At 45.7% G+C, this 15,449-nt stretch overlaps 1 protein-coding gene across 1 annotated transcript in view; it reads left to right on the top strand.

The window, feature by feature from the left end:
- The first annotated feature begins 4,154 nt into the window (after positions 1–4,154).
- Positions 4,155–15,449, top strand: part of DDX24 (DEAD-box helicase 24) — a 32,891-nt gene continuing 21,596 nt past the window's right edge. The window contains exon 1 of the mRNA XM_040478132.1: positions 4,155–4,294. The gene's annotated coding sequence lies outside the window, so the exon portion shown is untranslated. The remainder of the gene's footprint in view (positions 4,295–15,449) is intronic.

The raw sequence follows: 15,449 nt of genomic DNA, 5'->3' as shown, positions 1-15,449 counted from the left end.
TAACCCTTAGCCGGTCAACATGGGAATTTCACAGAGAGCACTAGGAAATTTACTGATGGACCCCTTCCCTTCCCCTTAGGAGGGTGACCTTGCCTAAAACAATGGACTCTCTGCTAATAATTTTTTTTCTGCTCTCTCTCTCTCTCTCTCTCCGCCTTTGAGAACTTTTCGTGTTCCATAGACCTGCTAGTTGGGATGTTGCCAGATTCATGAACTGACTCATAATAAAGCCAACTAGACCTTTAAAATGTACTCAGTTGAGGGCGCCTGAGGGGCTCAGTGGTCAAGCAGTTAAGTGTTGGATCCTTGATTTCAGCTCAGGTCATCATCTCAGGAGTTTGTGAGATTGAGCCCAAGTCGGGATCTGCGCTGACAGCAAGAGCCTGCTTGGGATTCTCTCTCTCTGCCCCTCCCCCACATACGTGCGCGCGCACATGCGCGCTCTCGCTCGCGCGCGCTCTCTCTCAAAATAAATAGACTTTTAAAAATTCTGTTAAAATGTACTCGGTTGAGTTTTTGTTACAAAGCAGAGGCTAAAGGGAAAATAAACAGCAAGAATAGCTAAGACGGGAGACAGAGCTCCCAGAAACTAATGAAGAAAACAGGCCCAAACTGAAGAATTTAGTTAAAATCAATGCTCTGGATCTGAGACCCCACAGGGGTCTCAAACTGCTATGAAAGCCTGGCTGGACACATAGGTAAAAACCTAAAGGAGGTAAAGCGAGAAATGGACTCTGTCCCTCCCCGTCTACCTCCTGGCTCCACACCAGCTCCTCCCTGAACACTCACCTGCGGACGGAAGTCCGGCGAGGGCACTGCCACAGGCTGCCGAGGTGGCTTTGGCCAGGCTCACTGCCATCACCTTGGATGCCACCATCTTAGAAGCCAGGGAAGAGGCTAAGGTGGCTATCTGGACGACTTCCATGGTGCAGAGAGTGACTGGCACCCACCAGATTCAAATCTGCTGAAAGGCTGTTAAACCACAAAATTCAACCCAAGTAAATTTGAAGATCTAATTGGCTTTATTAAGCAAATCATGTATCCGCCTGAAGGGACTTCAATTACCTCCATTCTGACCTCAGTTTTTCCTTTCTAATTGATTAGGTTCCTCCTTACAGCTTATCTTTTTTTTTTTTTTAATTGTTTTTAATGTTTATTTTTGAGAGAGAGAGAGACAAAGCGCAAGCAGCAGGGGAGGGGCAGAGAGAGAGAGGGAGACACAGAATCTAAAGTAGGCTCCAGGCTCTGAGCTATCAGCACAGAGCCCAATGGGGGGCTCGAACTCACGAACCATGAGATCATGCGATCACGATCTGAGCTGAAGTTGGACACTTAACCCACGGAGCCACCCAGGTGCCCCAACAGCTTATCTTTCAACTCAGGCTGGAGACTGTGGGCCAAGCATCCTGCTGTGAGAACCGGAAACTATCCCCTCCAGCAATAAAGACCCCAAGACTGACCCCAAGACAGTGAGGACCTGACCTTCACTGTCCATCTGCAGTACTCACGGACTTTGTCCACATTTTCCATATCTAAACCTTGAAGTATTTTGGCACTTTAGAGATGGCCTTTGGGACAGTAGTCCACTGTCTTCCTGATGGTGGCCTCACTGAAATAAATCCCTTTCTTGTTTCTCCACTGCTCATCTCTCTGCTTTTGGATGTTGCCAGTGGTGAGTGGCCAAGCCAGATCTGTTTGGGCTCTGCCCCCACCCCCAAAGCCAGGTGCTCTTGAACCCCCGCGCCCCAGTTACAGGGCAACAGCCCATCTAGCAAGTAGAGAGATGCCCTGAGAAGCTGCACAAAAATGAAGGCTTTCCTGTAAGAAGGAGAGTGAGGCAAGACATCATTAGCAAAAGAAAAGAAAGGATTGTTTCAGGCCGGGACATCTTTTTCAGGAGAAGGGAACGTCAGGGTTTGTGTTATGCCCAGAATTCGTGATCCCCAAAGACCACTAGGGAGCCGAGTCCGATGCAAAAGCAAAGAGCCTTTTTTCGAGCTAGCTCGAGCTCAATCCCCTACCTGCACCGACGCAGCGGTGAGATACCAGGGAAAGAGAGCGAGTTTCAAAAGGACAAAGGTTTTATTGGGGCCTGGGGGCAGTTAGTGAGGTAATGGCTGTGGCCTCAGCCGATTGGCTGGGGAAGGGTCCTGGGGAAGGGTCCGAGTCCTGTTAGGCAGGTGAGGGAGGGTTTGCTCAAGGGGAGGAGGTGTGGTCAAGGTGAAGGACACAGAACAAGATGGAGTTGGCTGGCGTAGGCCGCCCTTTCATTTGTATCTGGCAGATGACTTCACTAGGGCTGATCAGGAAATGACAGATGGACTCTTAAAAGGTCACATTCGTGGGAGAGGTTGAAATTGTAATTAAGTCTTGGTGCGCTGTTGGGGGGGAGGGGCAATGAATCCAATCTGGGTTTGTTTCTTTTTTAACAGGGTGGAGTTGGATGGGGGGGAGGGGAACACCAGAACTGGGGGTGTGCCTACAGCTTTGAAAACTCAAGGGGTTCAAGCGGTCCCGAGGGGCTGTTCTGAGCTTCTAACGACAGTGATAAGGGAGCATAAGGCAAGCTAACACCCCACAAACCGCTCTCAGGTGGGATCTGAGTGAAATATATTCCTCAGGCACTCCCAGCAGCCCAGGAACAAAGGACAGGACAGAAAACAAAAGGTTAAACTGATTAGAGTCTCCTTTAGTTTACAAATATTTTAGTAATACTTCAAGAAAGGGGCCATCTTATTATTGGCTAATCTCCAGGACCTCCCTACTATCTTAATGCTAATGCCTTGCCAGAGGGAAAATCCACTTTAGTTTGACAATAGCTAGGCCTCCAGTAATCTGTGAGTCTTCTTTGGCATGAGGAAATCCCTTTAAGAAACTTCCTCTTGTGGGGTGCCTCGGTGGCTCAGTCCATTAAGCACGGACTTTGGCTCAGATCATGACATCACCTTCAGTTTGAGCCCCAGGTCAGACTCTGGGCTGACAGCTCACCTGCTTCCGATTCTATGTCTCCCTCTCTCTCTGCCCCTCCCTCACACTCTCTCTCTCTCTCTCAAAAATAAATAAACATTAAAAAAATTTTTTTAAAGAAACTTTATCTTGACTTTATCGGCCCCAACTCCATAGCATATAACCAGTTACCCTGCACAACCCCAGGGCAGTTCTCCTGCCCCCCCCCCCCCCGTGCTTTCCTAAAATCACCCTTTCTGGACCAAAGACTTCTTCAAGAATTCTTTCTTGGCCATCAGTTCTGGACCCCCTCATCACTTCAAAACTCCACCAGGCAGCAGCTTGGAAAGGGTTAAGGGCGGCTGGCGAGTGGACTTCATTTCTCCAACCAGGCTGCTTCCTTCCCCCCCAAAACCACAGCACAAACTTCTCAGCTCTTCCCAGGACTTTCCTAAAGTTCCACAGAGCCGTTTAAAAGATGCCAGAATTAGGGGCGCCTGGGTGGCGCAGTCGGTTAAGCGTCCGACTTCAGCCAGGTCACGATCTCGCGGTCCGTGAGTTCGAGCCCCGCGTCAGGCTCTGGGCTGATGGCTCGGAGCCTGGAGCCTGTTTCCGATTCTGTGTCTCCCTCTCTCTCTGCCCCTCCCCTGTTCATGCTCTGTCTCTCTCTGTCCCAAAAATAAATAAACGTTGAAAAAAAATTAAAAAAAAAAAAGATGCCAGAATTAGGAAATAAGAACCAATTACGCCTTAAAGGCATAGACTGTAGTCAAGTTGCTCTAGATTTCTGTTCTTGCGTCATCTCCTCACTTAAGATGATGAGACTTAAGATGATGAGAAAAGAGAGCTTACAATCCCCATTTTATAGATGACGACACATCTCTGCCACAGAGCTGGCAGGTGATCTGCCCCAAGTCCAGCTGCTTCCAAAGCCTGGGCTTGGAATGGTTCCGATTTGGTTCCTGCCGACGCTGGTCTTTTCCCCCTGCTTAGCCAATTGCCACCCAGGCTCAAACAAGGTCAAACAGAGCCCCAGAGCCCAGGGGCGGTTGGGGCTGGAGTCCCTCCTCTCCCCACCCCAACTGCCTTGATGCTAAACAAAAGAACTTTCACCAAATGGATCCACAAGAGCTTCCCTCTCACTCACGGAGCCACCGCCCACCTGCCGTCGGAGGTCAGGGGAAAGAGCCCCTGCCCACCCCACCCTGTATTACCCAGAGAAGCAGATTTTCTCAAAACGGGTCTCGGACCCAGAAGTCTGAGCCTGAGACCTTGGATGTGTTTCCAGAAGATCTGACTCAGGATATTTATAACACGACTCCCTTCTGACTGAAGCACAGCCAATGAGGTAGGTTTTGTTTTTACTGGAAAACGAAACTGTAATAGAACTGTTAGGCTTTTGGGCTCGCCAGGCAATAGACATTGTGTGTTGGGGGGGGGGGGATGGAGAGGGGGCGCCAAACTGGATGTAGACAGCAAGACGCAGTAGTCATTCATGTTAGGCGGGGATGTGAGCAGTCAGCTGTGTTGTAGTGCCGACCAGGTGTCACCGAGACCGGCACCGGCTGATGACCCATCTAGAACTGAGAACCAGCGGAAGCCAGAGGTCTGCCAATGTTACAGGATGCTGGCCCTTGTCTCACGGAGTCCAAGAATGAATCTTGCAGACAACAGGGAGTGAGCAAAGCAACTGAATTTATTGAGAAAAAGCCCAACTCAAGAGTGAGAGGGCTCACGACTGGGTAGCCGCCGAGCATTTTTGTCCCTTTTTTTTTTTTAATTTTTTTAAATGTTTATTAATTTTTGAGACAGAGACAGACAGAGCACGAGCTGGGGAGGGGCAGAGAGAGAGGGAGACACAGAATCCGAAGCAGGCTCCTGGCTCTGAGCTGTCCCGACTGAGTCACCCAGGCGCCCCAGGTTGCAGTTTAAATATCACAGGTTGGTCCACCCATCTAACTACTTTATCTGTTTCAGTAAATACTTTTACAAAGGCTTGGGAAGGTTTTACTTTCCTTCTGGGTACTTAGTTTCATTTTAGCTTAGGGGAGGAAGGTTAAAAAAATTTGTAACAGGCACATGTGGGTGGCTCAGTCTGTTGAGCATCCAACAGATGCTCAGGTCATGATCTCGCAGTTCACAGGTTCAAGCCCCGCATGGGGCGCTGTGCTGACAGCTCAGAGCCTGGAGCCTGCTCTGGATTCTGTGTCTCCTTCTCTCTCTGCCCCCCTCCCCACCTTGCTCACTCACTCTCTCTCTCTCAAAAATAAATAAACATTGAAAAAATTTTTGTAGCATGTTTTGCAGCTTGGCCAATTTCTGACCGCAGCACTACTGTGTAGGTTTTGTTTGTTTGTTTGTTTGTTTGTTTTTAAGCTGAGACAAACAGTAAACATTTCTGGCAGGATTTGATGCAGGCTGACTGGGTTCGGGGACCCAGAGAGGATCCCAAAGGATCAGCCAAGATGGTCCTTGGCATCACACAGGGTAGAAATCAAACACAGGCTGAGCAGAAGCGAGAGCAGAGTTTATTGAATAGGGTAAGTCATAGAGTATAACAGATGGACTGTCTGGGAGACTCACAAAGGAAAGGAAAGAGAGAGAGGGAGATTCGCCTTTGCTTGGGGTCTAGGGTTTTTCCTGAGGATGTGGTCCAGCGTACATGTCTTCTCAGGCATCCAGGAACTGGTCAAAACAAGGATGAGTGCTCGGGTGTCCTCCATAAGTCACTTATGCCCTGGACCCAGGGGTCCTGGGGTCAAGGTGTCTGGAGTCAGAGGTCTTGGAAAATGTACATCCAAATGACTACCTGGCCCAGTCACTCCTTAGATATTATCGATTGTGCTAGAAGACCCCAAAGAAATCATTAACTCCTTGACCCTTACAGGGAGGACATTCATGATCTGAACCATAAGGCGTGTGTAAGATGGGGGTGTAAGTAAAAACCAGTTCTTTCCATGAGATCCCTCTAGTTTCTCTGTCTTATATTGAAAAAAACACACACACACACAAAAAACCCTTGGACTCCGGAGGCACTCTCAGAGAAGGTGCAAAAGATACTTTGTGTTCTTTTTCTACAAGGTACTGCAGGCAGAGATCCAAGAGAGCTGACTCTGGTAACAATTTTCACCTTTAGCCCAATCTGCTGCCCTGATATTTACCAGAATTTGACAAGTTTTTTTTTTTTTTTTTTTCTTAACGTTTACAAGGTTTTGTTGTTGTTGTTTTTTAACGTTTATTTATTTTGTTGAGAGACAGAGAACCAGCAGTGGAGGGGCAGAGAGAGAGGGAGACAGAATCCAAAGCAGGTTCCAGGCTCTGAGCTGTCAGCACAGAGCCTGATGCTGGTCTCAAACCCCTGGGCCGTGAGATCAAGACCTGAACTGAAATCAAGAGTCAGATGTTTAACCAACTGAGCCACCCAGGCGCCCCTAATTTGGAGACTTTTTTTTTTTTTAATTTAAGGACTTTTAAGTGCACTTCTTAAATGATCTTATCTAATTGGAACATTCCTTGTGGTGGCCATTGTAATTTTCCTCAAGGGCTAGCAGCAGTTTGCTAGGACCCTAGCCGAAAAAGGGGTGCAATCCATGTTTCTATCTAGCCACAGTTTGGGGCGCCCAACCTGATGGTTACCAAGACAATTTCTCATGACACAAAATAAGCTTAGTAAAGATTTTGCCGTTTTGGCAGATCCTTCTAGCTTCCGGGACTACAGTTCTTAGACGTTAAAAAAAAAAGCAGGTGTGCCAGAAAATGGATCACGTGACTCTTTAGAGTTTAAGGATATTTTTGGCGAAGACTTTGGGCTTCCCAGGGCTGAACAAATCCCTGCAAGGGGTGTGCAGCTGGGTTGAGGATTGTACAGTGTTTTACAGTGTTCCTCGCCGCATGGAAATTTTCTTGAGGCTGGCCGGTGACCTAGTGTCAATTTAACCTGTGCCATGACCCACTTATCCTAGCGCAGGAGTCTTTGGGTTTGGGAGTGATTGCTCTGATAGCTCTTAGGTTCTTGACCCGTGCCCACCAATTTTTGTGGCTTTTCGGCTTTGGAGACGCCTGTTAGCAATAGCTTTTATCTACATAAAATAAGGTTCACGAACGTGTGTGCCTAAGCCCGCCAGTGGTAACCAAGAGGTGACGGGCCAAGAGAGGTAGTGCACCCCACCAGCAATTCCATTGTGGACGAAACCAGCAGACCAGGAAGTGGGGACTGCAGACTGCAACTCCGGAAAGGAATCCCAAAGAGCTGGGGAATTGCGACCTGAACCAAGGGCCAGAGACTCAAGTTCCAGATAGAATTGTCTGCCAGCTCTAGATGACCTGCCAGACCTGGGACTAGAAAGCCAATTAGATGGGGGAGCTCAATGCAAAGAGAACAGAGCTCAGAACTGAAAGCAACTCGGCCCTAATCCCATATGGAAGCATGGGTTGGTGGTTAACAGCATGATCTCTGAGCCAATGGCCTGGGTTGGAATCCTTGCTAGTTGTGACCTGGGAACAGTTCCTTAGTCTTGATGTGCCTGAGTGTGGTGACACAGGGACACTCAGAAAATAGACCTATTATTCCATTTACTGTTTCTAGTGGAATAAGTTCCACGAAAGTATAGATTTTCCGTCTTTTTCTCTTGGGTTAGTACTCAGGAGCTCTGTAAGTGGGTTTTGAATGGGCGCATGAATAAGGAGGAGAGAGAGGAAAGCGAGAATCTCAGTGTGAGGTTGAGGAGGAAAGGAGGGGCAGGAAATGAAAGAAATGGCAGAATCGGGGGGGGGGGGGGGGGGGAGGACATCCTTGATTGTCCTAAGCAATGAGGCTTTGCCTCTTATGCAACACAAGGAAATGAGGTGGCCAGACCCAGGGTCTGGCCCAGCCCTCTTTGGCTTTGGAACAGCAACCCGAACAGTTTGGCAAAAACTGCTCCAGTCTCACTGAGATCCTGCATAACCGCCGTCCTTGGGACAAGCAGGGGAGAGGTTTGCAGAGCTAGCTTGCAGGAAAAGTCTCTGGATGGGTTGGTATTGGCTCTGCCTTCCTGGCGGCATTCATGACATCAAGGACATTCCCCATGGGGAGAAACAGGCAAAGTGGTTTCTCTGAATTTCCTGTCACTAGAAGACAACTAGAAAGACAACCTGTGGGACAGGAAAAAGTGGTTCCATCAGACGACATCTGCCATTAAAAGCACCATGAACAAGGATGAGAGCAAGTGACCTACCAAGGGGGAAAAAAAAACCCAAACCTTTGCACTGTTACTCTCTGCATTGTCAAACGTTTTTATGAATCAGTTTTTGAAAGGAACTATTTATTTTCTTTCTTCCTTATTCTTTTTTTAAGTTGGCTCCATGACCAGCATGGAGTCTGACATGAGGCTTGAACTCACGACCCTAAGATCAAGACCCAAGCTGAGATCAAGAGTCGGACACTTAACTGATGGAGCCACCCAGGTGCCCTTGAAAAGAACTTTCTCCAAAAAGAAACCCGAAGACAAGAAGAGGTAGTCTCCAAGGAGAGAATTACATATGGCCAATAAATATATGAAAAGATGTGCAATCTCACTAATAGTAAAATTGCTTTTTAAAGCAGATAACTGTGTGTGTGTGCATGTGTGTGTGTTTGTGTATGTGTGTGTTGCATCTATTATTGGCTTATTAGTCAAGGTTTAACTACAGTAGCAGAAGTCACTCCAGCTCACTTAAGCACAATGGGTTTTAACACAGGGAATTAGGTGCCTTCAAATAGTTTCAAGATTGGAGGAGGAGGTTCAAGGTTGAAATTCCATCCTCAGAATGACACTGAAGACCTGGACCACCAACGGTGTAGCAACCACTACCAGCATCAAGAAACTGAGACATCAAGGGGTGTCTGGGTGGCTCAGTCGGTTAAGCGTCCAACTCTTGATTTGGGCTCAGGTCTTAAGCATCCTGCTGTTTCTGGAAACCAAGGTCCCACTACTGTGATTGGCAGCTAAAGCCCTGTCCCCCTCCCACTTTCCAGTTCTGGCACAGGGGGGACTATGTGGCACGATCCAGGTTATGCACAGAACTGGTGCTACACGGGAGTCTGGGGAACATGGACGTTAGCTCTCCGTCGTGGAGAATTTAGAACAGGGGATGAAAGAGAGATGATTGAGAACCTCTTCAATATCTGCTGCAGGTAGTAATTAACTGAAAACACGCAGTGTTTGCCTGGGCAAAGAGAGGCGAACCCTCTCCTACTGTGCTGGGTGGTGTGTATTCTGAGGCATACTTTCCGGCTAGCAACACGAGACAGATAATAAAAGCTTCCATTCCATTTGACTCAGAAATTTTGCTTCTTGGAACTTATTTTAAGAAAAAGAGTCAGACACATGCACAAAAATATCAGCCCGTGAATGGTCATCATGGTGTTACTGATGACAGCAAGCCAGTTGTTTGAAACAATAGGGAATATGGAGTAAAAATTTCGTGCCTCCACAAAATAGAATTCTGTGCCACCACTGATGATAGAAGCAAAGGCAGGTTTGCCACGGAGTGAAAAAAGAAATCTGAGCTCGGGGACCCTTGCTTGTGAGAGCCATTCTGGTCATGTGCTCACATCACTATCCTCACTATTTGCAAAAGTATGATATTCTAAAAGTAATTGGTTAAGACAGTTGTCTCTTCCCAATCGGACTTCCCTCAGCCCTACTCCCCTGGTTTTGGATGACACTGTAATTATAATTTTTTTAAAAGAGCTCTCCCTCCCCAATTATGTAAGCTTCAGGCCTCTAAAACCTGGATCATTATAAGCGTGCCCTTTAATCTCCATCACCAGTTTTATGCATCTCCCATCCCCCCACCGTCTGGTAACCATGAGTTTGTTCTCTATAGTTAAAAGTCTGTTTCTTGGTTTGCCTCTCACGGTCTTGTTTGTTTTGCCTATTTATTCCTTAAATTCCACGTATGTGTGAAATCAGATGGTATTTGTCTTCCTCTGACGGATTTATTTTACTTAGCATAATACCCTCCAGATCCATCCATATTGCTGCAAGTGGCAAGATTTCAGTCTTTTTTATGGCTGAGTAATATTCCATTGTGTACATATACCGCATCGTCTTCGTCCATTCGTCTGTTGGACATTTAGGTTGCTTCTAAATTTTGGCTAATGTAAATAATGCTGCAATAAATATACGGCTGTGTGTATCTCTTTGGATTCATGTTTTTGTATTTTTTGGGTAAACAGTAGTGTAATTAGTGCATCCTCAGGTAGTTCTATTTTTACTTTTTGAAGCAACTCCATACTGTTGTCCACTGTGGTTGCATCAGTTTGCCTTCCCGCCAAGAGCGCATGAGGGTTCCTTTTTTGCCACATCCTCGCCCACACCTGTTGTTCATTGTGTTTTTGAGCTTAGCCATTCTAACAGGTGTGAGGTAATAGCTCATTCTAGTGATCTGTATTTTCCTGATGAGGAGTGATACTGAGCATCTTTTCATGTGTTTGTTGGCCCTCTGGACGTCTTCCTTGGAGAAGTGTCTGTTCACGTCTTCTGCCCGTTTTTTTAATTGGATTATTTGTTTTTTGGGTGTTGAGTTGTATCAGTTCTTCTTTTTGAGTTTTTTTTTTTTTAAGTTTATATATTTTTTTTGAGAGAGAGAGCAGGGGAGGGGCAGAGAGAGAGGGAGATCGAGAATCTGAAGCAGGCTCTGTGCTGACAGCAGAGAGCCTTACACAGGGCTTGAACTCATGAACCACCAGATCATGACCTGAGCCAAAGTTGGAAGCTTAAAAGAATGAGCCACCTGGTGCCCCAAGTTGTATCAGTTCTATATTTTGGATACTAACCCTCTATTGGATATGTCATTTGCAAATATATTCTCCCACTCAGCAGGTTGCCTTTTAAGTTTTGTGTCCTTTGCTATACAGAAGCTTTTTATTTTGATGTAGTCCCGCCAGTTTATTTTTGCTTGTATTTCCCTGGCCCCGGGAGACATTTCTAGAAAGATACTACTACTGCCTATGTCAGAGAAATTACTGCCTGTGCACTCTTCTAGGATTTTTATGGGTTCAAGTTTCACATTTAGGTCTTTAATCTATTTTGAGTTTATTTTTGTGTATGGTGTAAGAAAGTGGTCCAGTTTTCATTCTTCTACATGTTGCTGTCCAGTTTTCCCAACTGGACAGCGCTCTCTTTGTTGAATTAGACTGTCTTTTTCCCATTGGATATTCTTTCCTCCTATGTTGAAGATTAATTGACCATATATTTGTGTGTTTATTTCTGGGTTTTCTCATCTGTTCCATTGACCTATGTGTCTATTCTGGGGCCAGTACCATATTGTTTTGATTACTACAGTTTTGTCATATAACTTGAAGTCTGGAATTATGATACCTTCAGTCTTGTTTTTCTCTTCCGAGATGGCTTTGGCTACTTGGGGTCTTTTGTGGTTCCATAAAAATTTTAGGATTACTTGTTCTAGTTCTGTAAAGAATGCTGTTGGTATTTTGATAGGGATTGCATTAAGTGTGTAGATTGCTTTGGGTAGTACAGACATTTTAACAATATTCACTCTTTCCAATCTATGAGCATGGGATGTCTTTCCATTTCTTTGTGTTGTCTTTGATTTCTTCCATCAATGTTTATAGTTCTCAGAGCACAGGTCTTTCGCCTCTTTGGTTAAGTTTATTCCTAGGTATTTTATTATTTTTGGTGCAAAGTATAAATGAAATTATTTTCTTAATTTCTTTTTCTACTGCTTCATTATTAACCATGTAGAAATGTAACAGATTTCTGTATATTAATTTTGTATCCTGGAACTTTACTGAATTCATTGATCAGTTCTGGTAGTTTTTTGGTGGTGTCTTTAGGGTTTTCTATAGACAGCATCATGTCATCTGCAAATACTAAAGTTTTACTTCTTCCCTACCAATTTGGATGCCTAGGACTTCCAGTACTATGCTGAATAAAAGTGGTACCCTAGATTTGTCTCGTTTTCCATGACTGTGTTGAAGAAGCCAGTCGTCTTATAGAATATTCCACAATCTAGATCTGCCTGATGTGTCCTCGTGATTAGATTCAGGTTAAACAGTTTTTGGTAAGAATACAATGTGAGCAATGTAGTTTTTTCAAAAACTTTTTAATTTTGAAGTAATTGTAGAATTACAGGGAGTTGCAAAGCTGGTACCGAGAGGTTCTACGCGCCCTTCACCCAATTTCCTCCGGTGACTACATCACCTGTAGTGCTAATCCAAGATCAAAACTAGGAGATTTGCATTGGTAGAAGGTGTGTGTAGAGTTCCATCATTTTATTACACGTGTAACCACAATTTCAATCAAGACACAGAACTATCCCATCACCGCAAAGATTTCCCTTGTGCTACTCCTTTTGAGTCACACTCGCCCTCTAACCATGTCCTCCTTCCTAATCTCTGGGAACTGCTAATCTGTTCTCCATCCTATAATTTTGTCTTTTCAAGACTGTTATATCCCGTTTATTTAATTTTTTGAAGTTTACTTATTTTGAGAGAGAGAGAGAGAGGGAAAGCAGGGGAGGGGCAGAGAGAGAGGGAGAGGGAATCCCAAGCAGGCTCTGGACTGTCAGCACAGAGCCCCATGTGGGGCTCGAACTCACGAACCGTGAGTTCATGACCTGTGCTGAAACCAAGAGAGTCAGACGCTTAACCGACGGAGCCACCCAGGCACCCCTGCGATATGCCCTTTAGACGTGGGCTTTTTTCACCCAACATGATGCCCTTTAGATCCATCCAAGTTGTGTGTACCACCAGTTCATTCCTTTCTAATGTTGAATAGATGTACCATAGGTTCCTCCCCCCCAGCTTTATTGAGATATAATTGACACACAACATTGTATAAGTTTAAGGTGTACAACCTAACGGCTTAATATATGTAGATATCACAAAATGATTACCACATACCACACTTTAACCATTCACCTATCTTAGGACATTTTGGTTGTTTCTAGTTTTTGTAACAAATAAAGCTGCTATGAACTATGAACGGATACTATCTGACGAGGTCAGTACTCATTGTCACTTTTGGTGCTGGGTTCAATGACAAAAGTGGATAGGGGGAACCTGTCTTCAAGCTAAGGTCAACTGTTTTCTCATTCATTCATCCACAAACAGCTATGACCCCCTAAGTCAGCCAGACACGGACTAGATATTTTAGGGGACACCAAGACAAAGCTGAGGGGACTTCCTTGGGGAACTTGTAATCTAAGAGAAGCAAGACAAGAAGGTAAATCTCCCAATCAAATACAGAGCTGAAAGTACTCTATACAGAACACTCAGGGAATCCTAAGGAAGGAGATGCTTGTTGAACTAAATTATTGTAAGTCTGAATTATATTTCACTCAACCTTGGCCACAAGTTTGAAGCAATGTTCAGCAAAGACATTCTCCCTCCCAGCCTCTTCAATTTCGATCCTTTTGTACTTTGAAGCAGGCTTTGAGCTAAGTGTCATGAAACTGATGTTGAGACAATTTCCTTACTAGGGCTAACACTCTCCAAGGAACCAAGCAAGGAAACTCTGCACTTACATTTTCTTCTCAGTATTTGTGCCTTCACTAAAATGGACTCAGACAGAATACCATTTTACTGTCTCATCCATAATAATCAGGGGGAACAACACCCCGTTGTCTTGTGGAAAAAAAGACACAAAAATGCGATCTAAAATGATGTCAAAATTTCCACCTCACGTGCAAATTTATAACTTCTCTCTTTTCCCCTGGCTTAGGTCTGATCCAGGCTCTGAAACAAAGAGCTGGGGAGAGGGGAAGTAATCTGCTCCTCACCTCTCTTTTACTTCCTCCCCATGCAGCTGCTTTTGGTGACTTCAGGGTCAACTGAGCAAAGCTGCAAGGAATAAAGGGGCAAAAGACTACCTTAACTTAGCTGGTGCTTGCAAATCTGTCTTGGCTGCCCCTCAGAGTTGTCTTCTCCACCATGGAAGACGTCCAAACAAAAACTACCCTTTTCTCTCCTGGAATGCTCTGATGGTTAATTTCCTGCCTCCACTGGGATGGGCCACTGTGCCTGGATAGTTCATCAGACATTATTCTAGATGTTTCTGTGAAGGTGTCTTTTTGGATTACATTAGCATTTAAATCTGTGGATTTTGAGGAACACAGATTACCTTCCACAGTGATGGTGGGCCCCATCTAACCAGTTGAAGGCTTTAATAAAACAAAGACTGCATCCCCTCAGTAAGAAAGGATTCTGCCCAGGGGCGCCTGGGTGGCGCAGTCGGTTGGGCGTCCGACTTCAGCCAGGTCACGATCTCGCGGTCCGTGAGTTCGAGCCCCGCGTCAGGCTCTAGGCTGATGGCTCAAAGCCTGGAGCCTGTTTCCGATTCTGTGTCTCCCTCTCTCTCTGCCCCTCCCCCGTTCATGCTCTGTCTCTCTCTGTCCCCAAAATAAATAAACGTTGAAAAAAAAATTTTTTTTTTAATTAAAAAAAAAAAAAAAAAGAAAGGATTCTGTCCATTGGCTGCCTTTGGACTCTTTGGCTGGCCTACCTTATCTGAGTTTGGATATGTCAAACCTCCACAATCACTGTGAGCCACTCTCTTAAAATAAATTTCTCTCTGTATATACATATCCTGTTGCCACTATTTCTCTGGAGAACCCTAATACAGATGCTTTTGTCAGTTTTTCAGAGGCCTCCATTGAGAATCTCCACTATGCCCCATTTTGAGCCCTCGACAGGTCCCCCAACTCCCACCCCAGGGGCTCTATTTCTAGCCTGTTTCTGTTGAGGACCCTTTTCCCACCACACAGCCCTGTTAGGCAAGGTTCTCTCAGGACAATGCTGCAATCCTCCAACGTGTGTAACTAGCTCAGAGGGGACAGGACCCTTTATCCTGCCATGTAGTAGGGACATGCACCCTTCCTCGTCACAGTGTCATCTAGACAGCTTCAGTCTCTAGGCATCAGACTCCTTCAGACACCACTTGGGCACAGGCTTGATGCCATCCAGCCTCTTGGGGACCCTGGCAATTTTCCTCAAGAAATGAGTTAAGTTCTGTCCCGTGGTGGTTCCAAGATGGGGTGGGGAGGCTCACTTGACCTAAACTTTATGAATTCCTTTAGGACTTTCCAAGATCACCAGACAGGGACACCATATGGGAAATGTTTCCCAGGTGGTGTGGTGATGCCCACATTGAAAGGAACATCATCTACCGTGAAGCCGATTTCTCTGCATATAACAAAGGAGCCAATCTAGCTTGGTGATTAAAGCATGAGCTTTGGAGACAGGGCAACGTAGCCTGACCATCAGTGAGCAACAGGCGAGGCATGAAAAAACTTGACAAAACAGCCCCTCCGATACAGGCTGGTTGGGGCTGCAAATTAGATGCTAAAACGTTTGCAAAAGGCTCCAGGCACGCACTAGGTACTTCATTCGTGGACAGCCAGTGCACCGAAGCTAGACCAAGAATACAAGAGGGGCGCCTGGGTGGCTCAGTTGGTTGAGTGTCCGACTTCGGCTCAGGTCATGATCTCGCAGTTCGGGAGTTCGAGTCCCGCGTCTG

This window comes from Herpailurus yagouaroundi, unplaced genomic scaffold, assembly GCF_014898765.1.
Source record: "Herpailurus yagouaroundi ecotype Mexico unplaced genomic scaffold, PumYag 141, whole genome shotgun sequence".
Taxonomy (NCBI): domain Eukaryota; kingdom Metazoa; phylum Chordata; class Mammalia; order Carnivora; family Felidae; genus Herpailurus; species Herpailurus yagouaroundi.
The sequence above is the reverse complement of the archived record's forward strand: the minus strand, read 5'-3'. Positions and strand labels throughout refer to the sequence as shown.